This window comes from Micromys minutus (assembly GCF_963924665.1).
Source record: "Micromys minutus genome assembly, chromosome: 9".
Classification (NCBI taxonomy): Eukaryota; Metazoa; Chordata; class Mammalia; order Rodentia; family Muridae; genus Micromys; species Micromys minutus.
The window spans coordinates 29,935,135-29,959,985 of NC_137978.1; the positions used below are offsets into that span (position 1 = coordinate 29,935,135).

General features: G+C 36.6%; 1 protein-coding gene across 2 annotated transcripts in view; it reads left to right on the forward strand.

Moving 5' to 3' along the window:
- AGBL4 (AGBL carboxypeptidase 4) overlaps nucleotides 1–24,851 on the forward strand; it is a gene marked incomplete at both ends in the record, with an annotated part of 1,110,674 nt that overhangs the window by 490,400 nt on the left and 595,423 nt on the right. The gene's annotated exons all lie outside the window — the stretch shown is intronic.

Genomic DNA, 24,851 nt, shown 5'->3' on the forward strand with positions numbered 1-24,851 from the left:
TAAAAAGTTGCTAACAGAGCAAGTTAGAGATATGAGGTGCAGGCAATGAGAAGGGAATTGTGAAGACAGGAGAAAGCATGACATACTCAGAAAGTAAGGGCAGTTTATTCCTCACTCAGTGCTGTATGCCAGAAACTGAGGAAGATATGCAGGACATGGGTTATAAGGCTGGCATCCATTTACAAAATTATTTTTCACTGTGTCTCTGTGTGGAGACAATCTTCTCTTCTTCATGGTGCTCTAAAACTGTTGCAGAATTAATTGAGGCTGATGCTGCCTGTCTCTTGCTTGTATTACTATGATGGCTTTCTAATGAGAATCCCTGTTTTTATCTTTGTATCACTATAGTCTATTCTCCATAGCTGCTAGGATGATTCTTTCAACACAAGGCAGGTCATTTGTCATTCTGTACCTCTGCTCCCCACACTGCTTCCTACTTTCCCCCTCAGATTTCCAGTTGTACTGGCCTTGCCTGGCCCTTCAATGTTTCAAATATACTTCTGCGTGGAGGTATTATAGGTGCTTTCCCTGGAGAGATCAGCTCAGGTACCCACACAGCCAACCTTTTGTGTATGAGCTCAGAATTCTCCATAATTGCATGTACCATAGTCACTCATAAAAAAACTTAAAGCATTGTCTCTACAGAACTCTTGGTCTTCCTTAGTGCCTCTCTACTTTTTATTCTTTTATTTTTTTGTATTTTGTCTGCTGTCTTTATTAATTAAAATTGATTAGTTATTTGCATTTTACAACTTATTGTTTATTGTTTGTTTTTTACTATAAGCTCCATAAGTATAGGATCTTTGTTTACTGATAGATTCCAGAACCTAGAACAGTGCCTGCCATATAAGTATTGATTAAATACTTACTGCGTGACTTCAATAATATTTACTGACTACCTCCTTCACCTCCTCTGTGCTAGACAGTTTTATGCATGTAAACAATAAGGACAGTGTTCCCTTATTCTTTAGTCATTTTCTGGCTAAGGTATAAGTCCATAATGTTTTAATACAACCACACAAGAAGGTGCTTTCGTTATGAGTGACAGAGATTTTACTTTGGATATCGGACTTCTTGTATTTTTTTTTTCTATTCAGTTTTTATTTATATTCATTTATTTATTCACCTTCCAGATGCTGCTCCCTGGTTTTCCATAATAGAGATCCTTTATCTTTCCAGAGGGTGGAGGCTCTCTGTTGTATCCCCATAATCTAGCCCATCAAGTATCTGATAGATCAGGTGCATCCTCTCCCACTGAGACTAGACAAGGCAGCCCTGTTGGAGAACAGATACCAGAGTCAGGCTACACCTTAGGGAAAATCTCTGCTCTAGTTGTTGGGGGTCTCACATGGAAAATGAGCTGCAGGTCTGCTACATATGTTCTGTGGGCCTCATTTTAACCTGTGTATGTTCTTTGGTTGGTGGCTTGGTCTCTGAGCTCCCAGAGGTCCAAATTAGTTGATTCTGTTGATCCTCCTATGGGTTCCAGTCCCTTTTAAGGTCTTCAAGCCATTCCCCAACTCTTCTATAAGAGTCCCTGATCTCCTGCCAATGTTTGGCTATGGGCAACTGCACCTGTTTCAGTTAGCTGCTTGATAGATCCTCTTAGAGGAAAGTTAAGTTAAACTCCATTCTGTAAGCATTTCAGAGTATCATTAGCGATGTTAGAGAATGGAACTTGCACATGGGATAGGTTTCAAGTTGTGCCAGTAATTGGTTGGCCACTGGCAAGGAGATAATTTGCCCGGTTCCTCCATGCAGGCATACCAGAGTATCATTAATAGTATTAGGGGTTGGCTCTCTCAAATAGAACGAGTCTTAAGTTTGAGTAGTCACTGATTGGGTGTTCTCTTATTCTGTTTCAGCTTTATCCCTGAACATCTTGTAGGCAAGACAAATTTTGAGTTGAAGGTTCTGTGAATTGGTTGATGTTCCTCTACCTCCTCTGGAGGTCCTTCCTGAGTACATGAGGTGGTATAACAGTCTCTATTCCCACATCTGATAGGAATCTCAGCTAGGGTTCCTCCACATAGACTCCCATATCCTCTCCCATCCCATGCCTACAGCTGGTCTCATAGATGCCCCCCACCAATTTTCATTCTCCAAGCTCTTTCCTGCACTCTTCTCCCCACACTTGATCAACATCTTTTTCCCTCCTCACTTTTCTCCCACTAGTTCCCTTTCTCTATCCACCTCTGATGATTATTTAATTTCCCCTTCTGAGTGAGATTCATGTGCCCTCCCTTGGGACCTCAATGTTACCGTGTTCCTTTAAGTCTGTGGATTGTAGCATGATTCTCCTTCAGTTTATGGCTTATGTCCACTTATAAGTGGGTACATACCATAAATGTTTTCCTGACTCTGGGCTACCTTGCTTAGGTTGATACTCTCAAGTTTCATCCATTTGCCTGCAAGATTCATGATGTATTTTTGTTAACAGCTGGATGTTATTCCATTGTGCACATATATATGTAAAACATTTTCTTTATCTATTCTTCAGCTGTGAGTCATCTAGCTTGTTATGAACATAGTTGAGCAAGTATCCATGTGGTATAGTAGGGCATCTTTAGTGTATGTGCCCAGGAGTGACATGTCTCTACATCCTCACCAGCACGTGCTGTCACTTGAAGTTTTTATCTTAGCCATTCTGATATGTGTAAGATGAAACCTAAGGTAGCATTCTTATTTTGATTTTCCTGATAAATAAGGACATTAAACATGTCTTTAAGTGTTTTCCAGCCATTCATACATCCTCCGTTGTGAACTTACTCTTTAGCTCTGCGCCATATTTTTTAATTTTGTTATTTGGCAAAAATACAGGATAGCTAAAACAATAGTGTACCATAAAAGAACCTTTGGAGAAATTACAATCCTTGATCTAAAGCTTTACTACAGAGCAATATTGATAAACTTTGCATGATATTGGTATAGAAAGAGATAGGATGATCAATGGAATTACACAGAAGTCCCTGAAATAAACCCAGACATCTATAAATATAAACCCAGACTTGATTTTTTACTAAGAAGGCAAAACCATACAATGGAAAAAAGAAAGCATTTTCAAGAAATGATACTTGACTAACTCTGTGTGTGTGTAGAAGAATGCAAGTAAGTACATACTTATAATCCTGTACACAACTCATGTCCTAGAGGATTAACGATTTTGACATAAAACCAGATATACTAAATTTAATAGAAGAAAAAAATGAAGAATAGTCTTGAACTCACTGGTACAGGAGACAACTTCTTGAACAGATACCAGTGGCTCAGTTTCTAAGATCAACAATTGACAAATGGAATCTAATGAAATTGACAAGCTTTTGTAAGGCCATCATCATTAGACTAAAATGGCAGCCTACAAATTAAGAAAAGATCTTCTCTAACTCTACATCTTACAGAGAGCTAATATCCAAAATATATAAAGAAATCAAGAAGTTAGACTACAAATTAAATCACCAATTTTAGTATGGGATTAGAATTGAATTGAATTTTGGTAATGTGTCATCTTTTGTGAACATTTCAACATTCTGTGACTTATTTCATTTTGCTTCTGACAAGCTCTTTCTATATAACTCAGGCTGCCTTAGACCCTACTCTTCCTCAGCTTCCAAGTCGTAGGTAGCACAAAGTCTAGTTTTGCAGTTTAGTTCTTCACTATCTTTCAGAGACACATATTTTAAAGGTTTTGTCTTTAGTGAGGCTCTGTTGCAAGATAATAGAACCTATGAGAGAGGAGACCTCATAAGTGTTTCTTCTATCAGTCATAACAGGCATCTAAAGGAGCCTGACTGTTTTTCTGCCTGGATATGACATGAGTGGTTTTATCCTAATATACTCTTACTGTGACTTGGTCGTCACATGACAGGCCCAAAGCAATGGAGCCGATAATAAATCATGACTGCTTTCTAAAACACGAGTGAGCCCCAAATACCTTTGTAAGTTGACTTTCTCACATATTCCACTATAGTGATGACAGCAAGATGAATAACATCTCATGCCATTTGTATTTCCATTGATTAATAGGATCTGTGATGTCAGATATTGCATGATATAGTAAACATTTAAAGAAGGCAACATAATTGAGATATAAAATTTCTCATTTCTGGTGTAAGATGTTTTCTGTAATAAGGTTAATCTATAACAACCTGTGTGCTATTTGGATAAATCAGCATTCACTTTTTTTTTTTACAAAAAGAAAGACACAGAATGAGAAATTATGTACACACCAGAGAGAAAATTTACTCTGGCAAAAGAATGAAGTATGGCATTTTCAAATAGCTGATAAGTCAGGTAAGAGATCATTGTGATAATTCACCTGGTAAAGGGTAAGGTTTTGAACAGAAGTGTGGCAGAAGGAATAGTAAGGAAGAAATAGATTGATTTGTCTTAGCCCACATATAGATTTTGGCTGCCTACTCTGTACCAGAAAAACACAGATTTATTCATGGTTTTCTACACATAGTTTTTGGTTGTCTATCACATAGCTAGCAGTGTTGCATGTGCAGAGGATAAAATCGTGAGAAAAATAGACTTGATGTCTTTGTCAATATAAAATGGATAAAATGGTAGACTGGGTAAATACTATTTATATAATTCTGTCCTGAATTATACATTTATAAAACGTCATAAGTATTACTGCTAACTTCTAAAATAAAATGCTAAGGTCTGAGTACCTAGGCTGGTTGGGGGGGTGATTAGGTTACGATGAGGTCCACATGAATAGAATTGATGCTGTTATTAAAGGTCTGCCTTGCATATTCACCATCTGAGGACATATTGAGCAGGTAGCATCTATAAACCAGAGTCCTTCAAAGGAATCTAAATGTTTCAGTGTGTTGATCGTGGTCTTCTCATCCTCCAAAACTTGGAGGAATAAATTTTTGTTGTAAGATTCCTGTAAATGGAATTTTGTTATAATATGTTGAAAAGGCTAAGGTCTATAAAAATAAAAAAGGTGTTCATATTTCAAAGGGAGAAATTTCAATTTAAGGACAGACTCAGTCATAGGGGAAAATAAAAAAAACTTTAGAAGACTGTTGTAACATGAACCCCTGGGAGCTTTCAGAACCAAAGAACATACACCACATCACTTCCCTTCCACACAGGCACACACATAGCAAGCAGGCAGCTCTGTCTTCATGGCTGTCCTGTCTTGCCACAGCAGGAGAGGATGCACCTAATCTGGCATAGACTTGATGTGCCAGGGTGGAGTGAAACCCAGGGGGAGGTTCCACCCTCTCAAAGGGGAAGGAATGGAGGAGGGGGAAAGGAATTCTTCCAAAAGGGAAGGGCAAAGGGAGAGCAGCATTTTGGATGTAAATAAATAAATCAATTAATTTCAAATAGATGACTGTCATTTTCATTGTGTCTGTGTGCCCACATGAATACATGTGTGTTTTCAAGTGTACACACATGCACAGGTGGAAGCCAAAAGTCCACCTTGGTTATTGCTTCCAAGAATGTTATCTTTTTTGTTAATTTTTTTTGCATATGGAATTCAGCTTCCTCTTCCTTCTTTTCTCCCAGTCCCTCCCTCTTATCTTTCTTTCTTCCATCCCCCCTCCTCCTCTCCTTCTCAGAAAAGGAGAGGCCTGTGGAATATAGAGCCAGAACTTGCCATTTCTGTAACTTCCAATGGAAAGATTGGGACACCAACTCAGCCACATAAACTCAGACCCGAAATTGGTCCGACCTACAAGGTGTGCAGGAATAATAGATGGAACAGAATTTGAGGGAGGGGCCAAGCAATGACATGTCATGAGGGGGAGCCCACTCCTGGCACCATAAATGAAACCCTGCTGTACTTGCCGACAGGAGTCTGGCATAACTGACATCAGAGAAGCTGAAGCCAGCAAATGATGAAAACTGATGCAGAGACCCACAGCTGAACATAAGGGGAGCTTGGGAAATCCTGTGGAAGAATAAGAAGAAGGATTGAAGGAGTGAGAGTGGTCAAAGGCATCACAAGAAAACCTGCTAAATCGATGGACCTGGGTCCATACAGGTTCATAGAGACCGAGCTACCTACCAGAGAGCATGCTGGGGTTGACCTAGATCCTCTGTGTAGTAGCAGTTGTGCAGCTGGGACTTCATGTAGGATTCCTAAAGGGGACTACATTGTTGTCTGAGACTGGATTTCTCACTGTGACCTAGAGCCCACCAGTTGGGCTGGCTAGCTGGCAAGTGACTCTCAAGATCCTCCAGTCTCTGTACCTCCATCTGGCATTACAAATGTCACCAGTACTGTGAGCTTTACATGTGGGTTCTAGGGTTGAAGTCAGATCCTTATGCATGAGAATCAAGCACTTAACGTACAGAGCTAATTCCTCAGTTCCAGTTATTGCAGATTATTTTTGGAACTGTGGCAAAGAATAGATCTATTTATAGAGATGAGATAAAATAATAAGTAATGCTAAAGAAGATACCGCTTTAAAATAAGGCAAGGATATGATATGTCATTTTTTTATATTTTTTACAGAAGAATCCGTGGACTATCCAGATAAAAGAGTCCAGTTGGCGTTTGTATCTATAGCTATAGATATCAAGAGAAAATATGAGGGAAAGATATAGAAATTTACTATTATTAACACAGATGATGAATGGTTCAGGCCACCTCCAGAGATTTAGTAAAAGACATGACACTTGGCCTGCCTTCCATAGCAGTTCCAACTGGCATAATTATAGAGCACATTATTAAATCTTCAGTGTATTCATAACATATAAAAGTGGTTTTGTACAATTTCCCAATATCTATATCTTTGTGTGCCTTGATTCTTTTATTATAAACATTTGTTCAGCTTAAGTGTTATAAGCACTTCTCAGACTTTCAGTACTTAGCATCTGATCTGCCTATGTATGAAGACTAGACATGATTAGATTGAGCGTATTTGGCATTCTTAGACTGCTTTTGCTGATTATGTGCCTGAAATTTTCTGTTAAAAGGCAAGGTCTCTGTCATCCCTTGAACCTGGACTTCACTTCTAGCTCTCCAAAGACATATATGCTGCTCACTTTTGCTGAGTTTTGGGTTTTTTTATTTATAAATTACAGTCAAGGTCACCTTGGGATTCAAAGGAGAATATTACAGTAACCACACCCATAACAAAATTGTCAACATACAGAAGACTATTTTGGTGGCTCTCAGTGAATCTGATCCTTGGAAGGGTGAGAATATTTACACTCATACTTCTATGGCTGTCTCCCGGAGACACTGGATCTAGATTGGTTGGCAGCAAACTGAATGAGTCTGTAAGAACTCTCCACACGGGGTCTACCACAGAATTTTTTTTGTGTTATTTAAATTGCATAACAGAGAGAAAATGAGTCTTGGGGTGTTAATTAATAACTTTTAATTATTTTATTTATTTACATTTCAAATGTTGTTCCTTTTCCTTGCCTCCCATCCAAGAGTTCTTCACCTGATCCCCCCCCTCCCTTTCATCTCCGAGAAGGGGCTTCCCTACTCACCTACCTATACCCATAACTACCCACCTCCATGTCACTTCTTGCCCCTCCCATAACCTCCTAACCTAAAGCATCAAGTCTTTATAGAATTAGGCACATCCTCTCCCACTGAGGCCAGACGAAACAGTTCCCTCCTTCATATGTTATGGTATCCACAGACCAGTTTATGTGTGCTCTTTGGTTGGTGGCTTAGTCTCTAGGAGCTCCCAGGGGTCCCAGTTATTTAATACTTTTGGTCTTCCTATGGGGTTACCATCCCCTTCAGCTCCTTCGATCCTTCCTCTAACTCTTCCATAGGGGTTCCCAACCTCAGTCCAATGGTTGCCTGGTACCATCCTTATCCCCCTGTTCCCATCCCCCTCCCCCTCCACTGGCTTCCACATTCATTCATTCATTTCCAAAACATTATAACAAAATAAGGTACAATAAGAAAAAGCAACAATAACAACACATTAAGGTTGGACAGGACAAACAAACAGAAGAAAAACAATATAAGAGAAGTCTCAAGAATCAGAGACTTACTGGTTCACACACTCATGGATCCTTTAAAATCACAAGATTTTTTAAAATTGTCTGATCTAAGTCATGTCTTAGCATTTTATCTACAAATACCATTAAAAGACCACAACTTTACCAAATATGTATACGCTCTTGGACATTTACTGATGACATCTGTCAGTTTTCAGATATAGAGTACTGCTAGAGCTCATTTTTAGAAATGTTTTGTTTCTTTACTCAAGTTTAGAGAGTTCTATATGTTCTGGGAGGCCTACATCTGGCCTGTTTATGCTTTGGTTAGTAGTTCAGACACTGAGGCCCTAAGGGTTCAGGATAGTTGACTCTGTTAGTCTTTCTGTGTAGTTCCTAACCCCTTTGGGGTCTAAAATCCATATTCCTATTCTTCCATAAGAGTCCCCAAGCTCCATCCACTCTTTGACTATGGCTGTCTGCATCTGTCTGAGTCAACTACTGGAAGAGCCTCTCAGAAGAGAGCCATGCTACACCTCCGTCTGCATGCATAGCATAGTATCATTAATAGTGTCAGAGATTGGTGCTTGCCTATGGGATGGATCTCAATCTGGGCAGGTTATTTGTTGGCTAATTTTTCAGTTTCTGCTCCATCCCCTGGCCCCACATTTCTTGCAGACAGCATAAATTTGATGTCAAAAGTTTTGTGGTTGGGTTGGCGTCCTTGTCACTCCACTGGGATTCCTGTAGCCTGGCAACAGGAGGTGACCTCTTCAGGTTACATATCTGCAATGCTGTGAGTCATAGCTAAGTGATTATTGGATTCTTCACTATTTCATGTTTCTGTCTCATCCTTGACATGTCTCACACATAGCTACCCCAGTCACATTCAGATTGTCACTCATTTTCATGGCCAATGTGTACATCTCTTCTGTCCTTCCCCATACCTGTTCCTGAACTCTCATCCCCATTTTTCTACTCCTGCTTCTCCCAGTTCCTCCCTTCATTTGCCTCTTATGACTATTTTATTCTCCCTTTGGCCTTCCTTCTTGTTTAGCTTCTTTAGGTCTGTGGATTTTAGCATGGGCATCCTACATTTTAAGACTGGTATCTACTTATATGTGAGTACATACCATGCATGTTCTTTCGGAACTGAATCACCTCACTCAGGATGATTTTCTTAAGTTCCAAACTTTTGCCATAAAAATTTATTTTGTCTTTGCTTTTAATAGCCCAGTAGCATTACATTGTGTAGATGTTCACCCTTTCTTTATGCATTCTTCACTTGAGAGACTTCTAGGTTGATTCTGGTTTCTGGCTATTATGAATAAAGCTTCTATGGACATAGTTGAGCAAGTGTCTTTGTGGGAAGGTGGAGAATCTTCCAGGTATATGCCTAAGAATTGTATAGCTGTTTTGAGGTATAACGGTTCCCAGTTTGCTGACAAATTGCCAAACTGATTTCCAAAGTAGTTGCAAATGTTTTCACTCTGACCAGCAATGGGAGAGAATTCCTCTTGCTCTACATCCTCAGCAGCATGTGCTCTCTCTTGAGTTTTTGATCTTAGTCATTCTGATGGTTGTAAGATGGACCCTCAGAGTTGTTTTAATTTGCATTTCCTTGATGACTAAGCACCTTGAACATTTTTAAGGTGCTTCTTGGCCATTTAAGATTCCTTTTTTGAGAATTATCTATTTAGCTCTGTAACCCACTTTTAAATTTAGTCATTTGGGTTGTTGGCATCTAACTTCTTGAGTCATTTATAAATTTTTAATATTAGCCTTCTTTCAGATGTTGGTGAAGATTCTTTCCCAATCTGTAAGCTGCCGTTTTGCCTTATTGACAGTATCCATTGCCTTACTGAAGCTTTGCAGTTTCATGAGTTCCCATTTATCAATTGTTGAACTTAGAGCCTGAGTCATTGGTATTTTGTTCAGAAAATTGTCTCCAGTGTTAATGCACTCAAGGGCATTTCCTACTCTCTCTCCTATGAGATGTAGTGTGGCTGGTTTTATGTTGAAGTTCTTGATCAAATTGGACTTGCGTTTTCTGCAGGGTGATAGATAATGGATCTATTTATATTCTTTTACATGGAGACATCCAGTTAGACAAGCACCATTTGCTAAATATGCTTTCTTTTTTTTCCACTGTATGGTTTTGACTTCGTCATCAAAAACTACGTGTTTATAGGTGTGGGGTTTTTTTTTTCTGGGTCTTTGATACAATCCCATTGATCAACATGTCTCATTTTGTACAAATATCATGTGATTTTTATTACTATTGCTTGGTAGTACAGCTTGATATCAGGGATAGTGATTCCTCTAGAAGTTCTTTATTGTTCAGGAACGTTTTGACTGTCCTGGGTTATTTGTTTTTCCATAGAAATTGAGAATTTCTCTTTCAAAGTCTATAAAAATGTGTTGGACTTTTGATGGGGACTGCATTGAATCTGTAGATTGCTTTTAATAAGATGGCCTCTTCACTATGTTAATCCTTCCTATCTATGAACATGGGAGATCATTACGTTTTCTGATTTCTTCTTCAATTTCTTCCTTCAGGAACTGGAAGTATTTTTCATACAGATCATCCCCTTATTTGGTAAGGGTTACACCAACATATATTATTTGTGGCTATTGTAAAAGGTATTATTTCTCTAATTTTGTTCTTGGCCAATTTATATGAAGAAGAGCTACTAATTTATTTGAGTTAACTTTATATCCTGTCACTTTGCTGAAGTTGTTTGTCAGCTGTAGGAGTTTCCTGGTACAATGTTTGGGGTCACTATGTATATTATCATATCATCTGCAGATAGCAATTCTTTGACTTCTTTCTTTCCAATTTGTATCTCCTTTATCTCCTGCTGTGCTGGGTAGAACTTTAAGTACCCTATTAAGTAGGCACACAGCCTTGTCTTGTTCCTGATTTTAGTGGAATTGTTTCAAGTTTCTCTCCATTTAGTTTGATGTTAGCTTTTGTCTGGGCCTAGGCCTCCCCCCACATATGTACTAGATGTGCAGCGTGGTCTTCATGTTGGTCCTGAACAACTGGATCAGGTGCTATCTGAAAAGCTGTTGCCTGTCTATTGGGTATGTTCTTCAGGAGGGTTGCCTTGTCTGGCCTCAGTGTCAGATACCTAAGCCAATTCAATGTCTTAATAATATTTTCTATGAGGCTCTAGGACTGTTTAATTGTAAATTATTATCCCTCATGTGTCATTGGCTCATTTTTCTGATATTTATGTTTATGTAGAGAGTGGTAGGCGAGGATGACTTATGTGTGTGAGCATGTGTGCGCACTGTCCTATGTTCCTATATAGACTAGGGTTGACATTAAATGTCTATTTCTACTGTTATCCACCTCATTTTTTTTTGAGCAAGGATCTTAGTGAACATATATGCACAATCAAGAATTATGCTGAGGTCTGTGATGCTATTTTAGAACTTTCTTTATAATCTATAGATAGTTATTCCTTTATTTCCAAAAAAAATAATTTCTAAAGGTTAATGCACTTATACAATGCAAGGTAGCCTAAAAGAGTTGCAGCTAGGATTCAGATAATTTTTATGATGAAAATCTCTATACCTATTTCCACTATGTAATGTTGGAAAGAAATTGAACATACATTGAAACACTAAAACATAGAAATTTTCAGAGAGGCAAATTGAATTTCAAATGCAACAGTGAAAACCTAAGTATAATTCAGTTCTTGAGAGAGTAATCATTTTGGTTTCTAAGTTCTGATTCATTTCAGAACTAAAAACAATGAGTTCTGAACATTAATACCAATGTCTGTAGCTATTTGAGAATGTGGTTTTGTAATCAAGGTGACCTTCCCACAGTTTATTTTAAAATAGAGCCAATGAACTTTAATAGGTATCTGTGGGCTGGATATTTATTACCAAGCTTGCTTCATGTTATCTTTAAAGCTTTCTCTGCCCTTCTGAAGAAGAAAAAAAAACCCTAAAATATTATGAAGCTATGCTTAGATGATAAGATTTTAAGACAAATTCCCATCCTGTCTGACCTAAACTGAAATAAGAGGTTCATGGAATTTAAAAGGAAAGTGATAGGCTAGCACATATGTTTGCATGTCAACAAAACACACATACAAATACACACAAACACAGATAATACTCATTTTGTACAGTGCCTGTATGTGTGAGAATGTACTTGCACTTGTGTGCATGCATGCTTATAATGGAATTCTGTGACGTTGCTTAGATATTTGGAGGTTGGATTATCCAGTGATGGCTATCTACATGCATGAGAATGAGAAAACCTGGCAGATTCTTAGTATAAAAAGTCTTCCATGTTACATTCTGTTCTGCATGTACTTTATGCTTATGGTAACTAGCAGGATTTCCTTGCATTCTATCAAACCTCTAAAAGAATGGCCAAAATGCTTATAAAATCTGTACATGCATCTCTCTTCTTTAAATAAAATAGTAAGACAACAAAACAAAATGAATCAAAAATGTCTTAGGAGAAAAGTCAGGGGATTCATGGATAGTGTGATTCTGGAAGGAAAGTCTGAAAATTGTGGAGGTAAATTTTCACAGGTGATAGCATTAACAGAAAAAACTATCTTGGGAAGATTGGAATGTGAATGGGTGCACTGTCTGGCTATATCTTTTCATATTTTCATTTAATCTGGATCACCAGCCTATTGAATGAAATTACCAAAATTTACTACATCTTTGCTTTTTCTACACATTGTCTTTGGAAATAACTTCAAAGACACAATCTTCAAGTTGTCAATAATGCTTAATCATTAGAACTCTAAATTATTCAAAAACTCACTAATTGTGCAAAAATATAATTTAAAATATTCATGTCTACATTTTCAATAGGTTGTAAAGCTGTTTCTAATATTATCCCATTATTATAAAAATTGATATTTTTTAACATGTGATTTAAATTCTCAATATTTGTTAAGGCTTGAAATACCTTCTAAACATAAATTGTTTTAGAAAAAATATAAATTGCCTGATAAAATTAATCTTATATTTTGTAGCTATGGGTGGAGTATTTTATAGATGTCTCTAAGTCCACTTCATTTATACAGTACCATGTAACTCTAATAGTGCTTTGCTCAACTTTTCTCTGACAGAAAAATTTATAGTCAACATAGAATACTGAAGTTACCCATTATGAGTACATTGAAGACTACCTCATCATGCTAAAATAGCATTTCTTTAGTAAATATATATATATCCGATTTTTGCATCATCTTGTGGATTGTTCTTTGTATCAGTCAAGTATTTATTTTGTTTCTTGGTTGTTTCTCTGACTAATTTTGATTTGAAGACTGTTTTTTAGATATGACTGTATCTCATTCAAATATATTATATCTATTTTTTGTACAAGATTGTGTATGTACATGTGCATGCTAGCCACAGCATGTATATAGAGAGCACAAGACAATTTTCTGGAAACTCCTTTTGATGTCTGGATCCTGACACTCTAATTTAGGTCCTTGAGCTTGGCACTAGCTCTTTTATCATCTAAGCCATCTCAGTGGCCCAAGGGTATATCCATGTTAGATAGTTAATATTGATTGTAAAACCCTGATTGGATTGAAAAAAACCCAAGAGTAAATCATGGCTCTGTGTGTATCTGGGGGAGCATTCCCAGAGGTAGTTAGAGCAAAAAAGCCCAGGTTTAATCAAATGATCAATTCAGAATGTGAATAGAGTTTTGGGAAATGAACTGTTGAAAAGCAGGCCTACATGAGAGAATGCTGTATGTCACTGTATGCTCTATTTCATGTTTCACAGAACAGAAATTATGAATTTAATACTCAGAAACCATGCACGTAAATAAATCTTCCTTGTAATTTATTCTCTAAGGAATTTTAGTGACAGTGATGGCAAACCAGAACTTAATATAGTACAACTGCTTCTTTTCAAGGTCCTTTCTGAGAGAATACCCCTTTGTCTTATGGATGAAGCATGTTGTCTATGAGTAGCTAAGAGTGTGTGCGTTTGTGTGTGTGTGTGTGTGTCTGTTTAAAATTGATTCAGCTAATATATGTCTATTTGGACATCTAAGATCATTTATATTCAGAATTATTATTGAACAATGCAATAATTACTATGTATAGCCATTGTGTTGTTTTCACTTTATATTATTTCCTTTAGATAAAATACATAAAAAATTAACCATTGTAAGTAATAATGATAATATTCATCATTTGTTATATTTTACCACCAGCATCCCTATTTGGTTCCAAAGTATTTTAGCACACCAAAAGAAAACTCAGTGACATAACTAAAGTGGTATGAAATTACCATTTCTCCTTCTGGACATGATTTCTTATTTTTTGATTGTTTTTATACCTTTATTAGATTTTGTTTATATATTTAAGATAACTGTGTCTGCTGCTGTTCATCTCTTTTTAGTTTATTTTTATATTTTATGATTCAGTACATGAGTATCATATTTCCACCATTTATCTCTTCCCACCCCAATTATTTCCACACCCTCAACTTCCTCACAAATTCATGATAATTTTTGAAATTACTATTATTACATGTCTACACACATACTTGTGTTTATGACATGTACTGATTCTATTTACCGATGCTCATCTGGACCAATATGTTTAAGTATAACTGACCACTTGAGGTTAGAAAACCCACCAGGGGCCTGGTCCCTGAGGGAAAACTGACTCTCCTCTCAGCAGTCATAGATTGTCTATAGGTTTTCAACCAACTGTGGAGCCCTGTGAAATTCCTTATTATCATTGGCATGCTGACTGATATTGTCACTGCAGTGAGGACACTATATTGTTGAGATTTTATGGGTTCAACTTTCCTGTCAAGTTTAAAGATAATATTTTTAGCAGGTATTCTTGTGCTCTGACTCTACCAATCTTCCTACCTCATATTCCAAAAGCCTTTGTTATAAGGATTCCATTATAAATGTATCAGTCAGGTTGAACCGGATGGTAACTTTTTCTCTGCATTTTTAACAGATATGGATCTCTGTTATGTCCTTCATTTGCAAAAGCAAAATTTCTTTTATGAGTGGTAAGAACTATTATTTTTCTGTAGATAAAAGGGATGGTTTTAGAATATTGTTATAAATTCAATAGGCTTAGGGAAAATGTAGTAGTATGTTTTCCTCTAGGATTCAAGGGCCTAATCATCCAAGTATAGTTGGTTAGATTTATGTGTCAGGCATGATTTTCTTTGAATTGAGTTGGTCTCAAGTGCAAGTAGGTGTTGGTTAGCTTCAAGAGAAAAGAGGCTTTATCACATCATTAGAAATACTTTCTTTTTTTTCAGCACTAGATAAAAAATCAGTACCTCACATATGATCTGTATGCACTCAACTACAGAGTTTCATATACTTCAGTGCTTACTTAAAAATATATACAATTTCTTCTTCAATCCTCTATTCACTGATAAATTCAATAGGACATAGCATTTTCTCATTCTTTTCTTTATTGTTCATCTACCTATCTCTTCCCAAACCTTTGTTTCCTGAATTAAAATATGTACATCATTACTAGCATTGCTAATCTAGTTTATTCTTATAGTGGTATAAATCTATTAAACAGGTATGTTTTTATAATAGAAATATTCAGAAGTAAAACCGCCCCAAAATAGGATTTGATCAATTTTACTTTAATCTATGAAGCAACTATATTATGTAAGACCTCACTTTTGAGGAAGATAGAGGTTTAATTTCATTCTTAGTGAATGACTCCAAGTGCTAAGTAGCATATGATTAACTTTGTTCTCATATCATCCAGTCATCAGACTAGGCCTTTTATGGAAGCTATATGTGATATTCAGATGACCAGAACTCAACTGTATTTAAAGATAAATGCTATGCACTTTCCAATGAACTGTTCCTGTATATCATTAATGTTCTGATAATATCTAATATTTCTATGTGCATATATAACAATATTAATCCTTGAATAGTTAATCTGTTAGCATGTCAGTTATCCATTGCTATGGAAGTGCTTCAAATCCTTGTGGGTTAACTCAACCACTAGCCATTTGATATGAACTCTGTTAAGGCAATTCTGCTAGTCTCACATGGGTTTCATTACTTGACAGTAATTATATGTAGGTCAGCTTGGTCTAGTGATATAAGATGTTCTACATTGCAAGTGTTTTCTGTTATCTAAGGTAACCCAGTTTCCTTTCATCTGACCTCCAGTTCTTCCCATAAAGAAAGAAATATTCTAGCAATACCAAAGATATGACACGAGTTTTTTATGTCCAGCTTCAGATGTCACAATGTCTTCTCTACTACTTAGTTATCAAAGCTAGTCACAAGATGCAGCCAAACTCAAAGGTTATGAATTAGGATATAAGAGAAGACTATAAATATGGCATCTTGAAAAATCATGGAGGCTTGATCATTGATAGCCATTATTGTATCAATTTAACAGATATGGCAACTAATTTTTCCTGTTTTTATTTGGCCAAGCCTAAGTATTGCTTTAAAAGTTCTTTGGAGCAAAAGAACCAAATCAACAACCACAGTCACAATTTTGCTGCCCATAGACAATGTACAAATATGACATAAATGTTTTTTATTTCCACCTGTATGAATTATATTACACTACATGAATTAAGTTATTACATTTCAGAACTTGATTAGTTACCCATACTTTATGTGATTTCTCAGATTCACTAAAAGCATACTGATTCCAAATGGATTTTGAATAGAAACAGGTAAATATTTAATTTTTTCTTTTTTTTTAATTGAAAAACTTTATTTTAAAAACAAAGATAAATGTACAAATTTTCAGCATTTTTGCATAAAAGTATACGAATACATTTTTAAGGTTGTAATTAAGTATCTGTGGGTACATATACATACACATATGTATATATGTAACAATATTATAGGAAAAGAGGCTATTAATTTGAGGGGATAGGAGAGAAACTGGGAGGGACTGTAGGGAGGAAAGAGGGATGTGATGCAGTTCTATTTTAATAAATATTTTTTTCTTGGACTTCACACTGTCTGTGAGTTGTTTCTGGGGTGTTCAGAGCTTTCTGGGGTTAGTATCCCATTATCAGTGATTGCATATTATGTCTGTTCTTTTGTAACTGGGTTATCTCACTCAGGATGATATTCTCTAGATGCATCCATTTTCTTATTTTTCTGATTAAATCTATCAAGAAGTGTGCACAGAGTTAGGTGAAAGAAGAAAAACCACATGTCCTCACATTAAATGATCAAGAGGTGATCATTGTTTTCTTAACTGCTATCCTCCATAGCTGACTGCCTTTCTTCCCTGAATACTAGTTCCAGAGGTAAAATCAATGGCTGTAGCATGGCTTTGTGGCCTGAAAATATCTCTCTTCTCCAGTACTTCTTTATACTCCTTAAGACTGCAGTCTCTTCTCCTTTGTGCTTACCTTTTGTAATTGGCAACCCTGTAGGTTTTAATATATCACCATGCTTTTTCTATGCTAGCCATGAAAATGTAACTTTTAAAGCTCAATTTCTCTGGTAGTGTGTCCATTTCATGCTATCTCTCCCTCAATGAGAGATGTCTAATCACCCTTGTGCATACAACCCTAATTTAACTCATTTGATCTCAATACTCTTAAAAAGAAATAAAAGGTAAGAGGTAAACTTGGTGAGAAGAAAAGGGTACATGGAGAGACTGGACAGAAGTGGAGCATAAAATTAAAGCATTATATACACTTATAAAGCTACCAAATACTCCATCCTTTCAAACTGAGACAGAGAGGAAGAGAAAGGGGGAAGGAGAGAGAGAGAGAGAGAGAGAGAGAGAGAGAGAGAGAGAGAGAGAGAGAGAGAGAGAGAGAGAGAGAGACAAAGAGAGAGAGAAGAAGGAGGAGGAGGAAGAGGAGGAGGAAGAGGAAGAGGAGGAGGAGAAGAAGAAGAAAGAAAGAAAGAAAGAAAGAAAGAAAGAAAGAAAGAAAGAAAGAAAGAAAGAAAGAAAGAAAGAAAGAAAGAAAAAAGAAAATGTATCATTTTGCTTATTAAGAGTAAGGTAATTTCTCTCTATCTCTCTCTCACACACAAAACCACACATAGAGGGGGGGTGTGTGCACACACACATACACACATTTTAAAGAAGTAGTTAATTGTTTCCATTTTAAGTTCTTTCTAGTATTCTATGCAGAATTCAAGACTCCTTCTCTGGAGGAGCCTCTTGCACAGCATTCAGATCATGTATTCATTATGCTAAATGGAAACTATAATAAATCTCTTCTTTCAGTTTCAGTGAAAGTGTTGGGTAAATAAATGGACATTGTCTTGCTTTATAGCACACAAGCCTCTTGAGAGCAAGTACTAATCTCATTCTGTAGTTTCATCTTTTTGAGTAAAGAAACCACATCTGAGTCTTTCCTGATTGCTATTGAAGCACCAAGAGCCAGGATATCTGCTGGAGCTTTATGACCTGAGTCACTATTTTCAATACCCAGCCTGTACTTCAAACACAGTGGACACTAGGTGAACTTTTGAGGAATTAATGGTTGAGTGACTTTATTAATTCTTAAGCTGGTTCTATCATTGAAGTCATGTAGAGTAACTTAGGGTAAATGACAATTGCCAAAATCTAATAGCTAAATGCTGGATAGAAATAATCACAGCATCATAATTTTGTCAACATGACGTCAAAACATACAAGGGTCTTTAAAACTATCAAGGGATTTTATTTGTATATTTCAATATGTTTTTTTAGAAATGCAGACATCTATTATTTTTTCATAATGTCAAGAGCATCAGAAAGGCAAAACTTCTATTTTAAGAGATATACATATGTCTCAAATGAATACAGTTATAATATTAAGATAGTACAGTGTGTATTCACAAAATGATAAGGAGATTATTGTAATGATCTAATGAGAAATAATAGTAAGTTGAACAGTAGAATGACAAGAGAGAATTGAAAAATTCACAAAACTCAAGAGAGACTGTGGTAAAATTGGTAAGACAGATTAATTAATTATATATTGGCCATGCATACTGTAAAAGAGAAGAACTGGAGATGCCAGTAGTGTCTCTCTTTTTGTTTTTCGGCCCCACTGGAACCAATTTCTTCTAAAACAAGAACCCCGTCTAATTTGTTCCTGATGCCTCACACTGGGCTTCAGACATAGATATTTAGTGAAAACTTACTAAAATATTGAAGAAATCATTGTTCAGAAGGCAGTGAATGGGAAGAGCAATATTCAGGAATCAATACCCACAGAGAAAGACCTGTGGGTCTGTAGTCAATGAGATGTAGTTAATGGGAAGGACTGGCAGGAGTGAGACAGTGCTAGGCAGACTATTAAAGAATAAGATACAGAGAAATAGTCAAACTTGGGACATAAGATGGCATCTCTGCCTTAGGAAGTAAACAAGTAAAGTAGTTATAAGTTAATATAAAGCCAGTTAGGAGAAGAGGAGATGTTAGTAGGGGGATAGGGGATAACATTTGTAATGTAAATATAGAGAATATCCAAGAAGAAGAAGAAGGAGAAGGAAGAAGAAGAAGAAGAAGAAGAAGAAGAAGGAGAAGAAGAAGAAGAAGAAGAAGAAGAAGAAGAAGAAGAAGAAGAAGAAGAAGAAGAAGAAGAAGAAGAAGAAGAAGAAGAAGAAGAAGAAGCAGAAAGGGAGAAAGAGGAAGAAGAGGAGGAAGAGCAAAAAGAGGGGCAGAAGAAGAGGAGGAAGGAGAGGAAGACATGTGCCCATATGTACCCAAAGCATCCCCATCTCTACACATTCTGTGACAATTCATGACCTCTTCTTTTCTTTCTTAAAACTTACTCTTAAATATCTTAATCTTCACAACACTTCTTCCAGTGCTCCATCCCACATTTATCCCTCAGACCTACACAAACCCACTTTGCACTTGAGCTGTGCCATGTGTACATCTACTGCAATTTATGAGCCCAAGGGAAATAAAATAGTACATTCAGAGGGGGTGAATCCTCAATCAGCTCCTTCTTGGCTGTAGAAAACTGAAGAGAGTCCAGATATCTTTCAGAATCTGTTACTTCATCTGTAGAGTAAAAATATGAATGTTATTCAGAACAGAAATTGATTAAATGAAACAGTACATTCAAAGAGGAAACTCAGGATATGTCTTTCAGACTGAGTCCAGTGCTTACTGCTAAACCTGCCCAAGGGTGACCTGTCTTTCTGGGATCAGGTATTAAGTTCTTGTCTTCCTTTATTTTTAAAGAAAAATAACCAAGTTAGGTGCTTTTCCTTAACTTCTTGAGACAGTGAGAAGCCCATTCTGAATGAATCTGGGCTTGCCCACTTCATTTCAAGATGACAGCCAAGGAAGCAAAGAGGTTTGCATCATAGATGAGAAGTGACAGAAAACGGGAAAGTAGCTGAACCTAAGTACTATGATTTTGACTATGAGAATCCAAAACCCATTGTCACAATCCCTGTGGGATTAGTGGCTCTTAGCGGCAGTAGTTGGCTCTTAATATTGAGTGCCTTCTGGTGGCTGAAAACAGACTATTTACTGAAGATGCCTATATTAAACAGAGATGAGACTTTAAGAGTGGAGAAAAACATCTCATTGGACCAGCTGCCTACAAATGTACCATATCAACTAGGCTTCTTTAGTTTCCTCCTATTCAGTCTTTCTGTTTCTCTTTGGTTTCTTATAATCCGTGGTCACAGAAGGATAGTTTCTGCAGATTAGATTCTCATAAGATGAAGCAAAGATCAAATGAAGAATGACTGTCTTCTCAAGTAGATTTTAAAAGATAACAATGGGAAATGCAAATTAACCCTTAAAGGTTTCCTTACCATGTTGTTTCTACAATAAAAATATAAATTACAATTCCCAGCCTGTGCAGACTGGACTTTAGTTTGAGCACTTTGTACTTACCACAGTGTTAGTGCTAGACACTCCACAACAGGCTGCACTGATGTGTAATGGAAAGAGATGTAATCTAGATCCAGGTCTTCCGCGGTTCCACTGGATCACAATTTTGTCTTTTGTAAGCACTCAGTCTCAATGAACGTTAGTGTCCTCATCTGTTTCAGACAGCAAATGATATGCCTTGCCCTAGTAACTAGGTTGAAAATTTGACATGAGGTAGTGGATGTGAAAGTGATTTGTAAACTGTGAATCATTAGGAGATTGTTTTTATCCCTTGTATCTCATCTTTCTAATGAGGCTGTAAATCCCAGTTTGTCCAAGCTGTTTGTTATTCACCATTTCAGCCTTACCTCCTAAGGGAATAAAACAAGAGCCATTGTAGGAAAGGCCCAATACCGGGCACTGTACTAGGCCCCTCACACACTCAAGCAACTCTATGTAATCTTCCTAACAGCTTTGTTCTTTTTTCCTCTAGATCTGGCTGTTCTCCAAGTGATGACAGTTACTCAACAAGTACAAGATCGAAAGCTTTAGTTTCATATGTTGGGGGTTGAATGGTGTGCTTAAAGAGTAGAATTACTGATGAGGAGAGTGTGATTCTGCTAATAGGGACAAAATGGAAATTTCACAAAGTGAAAATGCTGACAAGTTTTCTAATTCCTGTCACCTATTTTACTAAACGGAATCAAATTTCTGCAACTATGATTGATCAAGGACCAGATTTTCTTTCTGCCCCAGGAACCCTCAAGACCACAGAGTAGCATTTTAATGTATGTATGTGCAGGTTCTGAGAGATAGCTCCTTCAGATAAGTGTCACTATTTGATTAGAAGGGCCTTGGTTTTGGTTTCCAGGGTCCATTTTAAAATCTGGTGTATTGTCTGTAATATTGGTCCTGGGAATATACAGATTGATCCAGGCAGATGCCTGGAGCTCATTAGCCATCTAACCTGGCCAAATCAAGGAGATACAGGTTCAGTGAGACACCTTGCTTCAAAAATTATAATAGGGTGAGTTCTATCAAAAAAGACTTTAATGTTAACCTTGGCACTTGCACACATGCGTACATGCATATATTTATCCATGTGCATGCATATCCACATACATGTAAACACTCATATTCTACACTGAAAATTAGTTAGGTGTTTATAAATATCTTAGATAAAAATGTAAGGAAACTATATTTAGCTTAATATATCAACACATATAGCAAGCTCTATTTGTAATATTATAACCATTAAAGAATCAGAAAAATTCTTCCTATTCCTAGTTCTTCCTGTGAGTCTTCCGCACTGACTTGCCTGGCCTTCCTCATTTCCTACCACATCTCAGGACATAGCCACAGTTATTACAGTGATTGGTCTCGTCACTGCCCACAAATGCACCGTGCTCATACTGAGGGTCCTGTGGCTTCTTCCTCATTAGTCTTTTCAGCATCTAAAGACCTCTCATATCCCATAGTCACAAAAGTGTTGCTTTTAATAGCCAAAATTTACCAAGCTTCTCGGGCCTTCAAAATTACTTATCTTCTATAAGATGAAATTTAAAGTCAACAACTCTATAGGCTCTTGGTCTTCTCTCTTATCCCTGTCTCCATTCCCAAAACATTGTCAGTCATTTCACTTTTAATGCTCTCTGTGGTTCATTTGGGTTTTATACAAACTGATAAATATGTTGCCATTTTGAGCTTAAATATCTCTTTTGTTTCTCTAACAATTAAATGTTGTTATTTCTGAACTTCCTGCTCTAGAACCCTCAAATAACCTTTGCTGAGGCTGACTTCATTCTCAGAGCCTTGCTAAACACTTCAGAGCTTATGTAGTAGAAATTTGCCTTTGACAGGTACAAGATATAACCACAATTCTAACATTATGATCAAGTTGATCTGCCTTTTTTCAGATAGAGAAGCTGAGGCCCACCACAGAAAAGTGATTAAGCTTGATTTCTGGCACTAGTGTCTTTAAGCAATAGTTTTAAACAATAAAAAGATATAAAAGAAATTTTAAAAAACTAACATTTACAAGGTGCCTAATATAGAACTATGTGTAAATGCCCCATACTTTTCTGTATACAATGCTGAGATTGTTTGTTCTTGTTGCTAATTTGCAGAGAAAGGCTAGTTTCCAAGATCAAATAGTTTCAAAGCTAAGCAATAGCAGAGTTAGGGTACTATAGAAAACAATGCACAGCAAGAACACTTTGACTATTTTCAGGTTACATCCTGTTTTACATGTACTTTATGCTCATTGTAACTAGTAAGATTTTAATGCATACTATCAAATCTTTAAAAAAAATCAAGTACTGACAAAAGTGTATTCATATACTTTTATGCAAAAATGCTTAAAATCTGTACATTTATCTTTGTTTTGTAATATAAAGTTTTTCAATTAAAAAAAGAAAACAATGCTTCTCTTCATGGCATAATTTTTTTCTCACTAAAGTTACTCAGTACTCTTAAAATTGCTATGAGAACAGTGGAGGAAAGACAAAATAGTTATAAAAAAATACAGTATGTTACCAAGATAATCCTGCACAAAATGAGCGTTACTAATGGAGACTGAACAAAACTAGAAATAATATCAGTTGGTCTATTAATACAGAGCAAATATATGTTTGCAAAATCACAACTACCCTGGTTACAAGGATTACTGCTAATCACAGTGTTAATTATGGCAAGAACATGTCTATTCCTCTGCAAAGGCAGAGGCAATTGCCATATCTTTCAAGAATGACTTTTGACCATCTATGTATGATTCTGTAAAATCTCACATTTAAATGTCAGTATTTCAATAAAACTACACAACAGAAGATAAAAACAGGGGATGTTAAAAAGTCAGAGAGGATGGTTCTAGGATATTTGGCTTGTCAGAAATTAAGGGTGAAATCTTAAAAATCTTTTAGTTTCAGTGTCTTCATTTGAACAATAAAGGCAATGATAATTTCCATTAAAGCTGCTGTGAGCTTTAAACGTGTTGTTGGATATATAGGAGTAGAAATAGGGTCGGCTAAATAATGAATATCTTACCTTACCTCTTTTGGTTGATCACATAATGTCTCTCTAAGTGCTTCTTCCTCATAAGAATCTGTGGCCTTAATAGGACAAGTTAAGTTTCCCATTTCATAGATAATCAGGAACTTTTCAAAATTTGACTAGTAATACATTGTTAATCAGTGTTAATAACAACTGCTTGTTACTAACAGTAAACTGTTACTACATGACAGTCCTGGGGACTAAACCCACAATTTCTAGTCCAGGTCTTACTCTATCTGATTAATCAATAAATATATAGCCACATAATAATCTCTGTAGATGTGGCAGTAAGACAGAACATCCCTCTCCTCATAAACACTCTACTCAATGTTATAGGCTCTACAGAAAAGGCCACAGTAAATGTCATAGACAGCAGAGATGGCTTTCCATGGATCTTATGAATGTGCTAGTGATAAACAAAGCACCACAAGTCTTATGAAAATGTAAATGTCCAGGCTGCTAAAGGGAAGTCCACTAAGTCTGGCTGGAAGGATGCTGCTATTTGTCAACATTAATAATACAGCCAAGGGCCAGCTGTGTATTAGCACCAGGATTATACTGGATTTTTTTTTTTTTTTTTTTTTTTTTTTTTTTTTTTGGCCCTCAGAATAGGTGATGTTACTTTAGAAATATTTCGGTGTGTCTATAGATCTATTTTAGCATTCTCTTAGTTATACCAATCAACACTTCAAAACAAGAGATACTTGGACATATGTTCTTCCTGATCATGCCTCACATTGAACTAAAACAGTCTTAACACATTAAAAACAAGAAGGAAGTTCTTGCTACTTCCCCCTCACACCTCCCTGCCTCATGACCCAGTTTAGGGGCTGATTTTACTTGTTTTATGCAATGATCTGCCTTGTTCCCTGCCCTCACATTTCTTCCTTCCCTAAAACACTTTTTCCTAATCATTCCTCTTCCTGACAGCATTTCAAAATCTTTGTTTCATAAAGATTTGCCATCAAATCAGTTCCAGGTAGTGTTGTGTTTCTACCCTAGGCACTGCCCATGTGGTCAGTAGCTGCTTAAAATTAGCAATTAGCTATA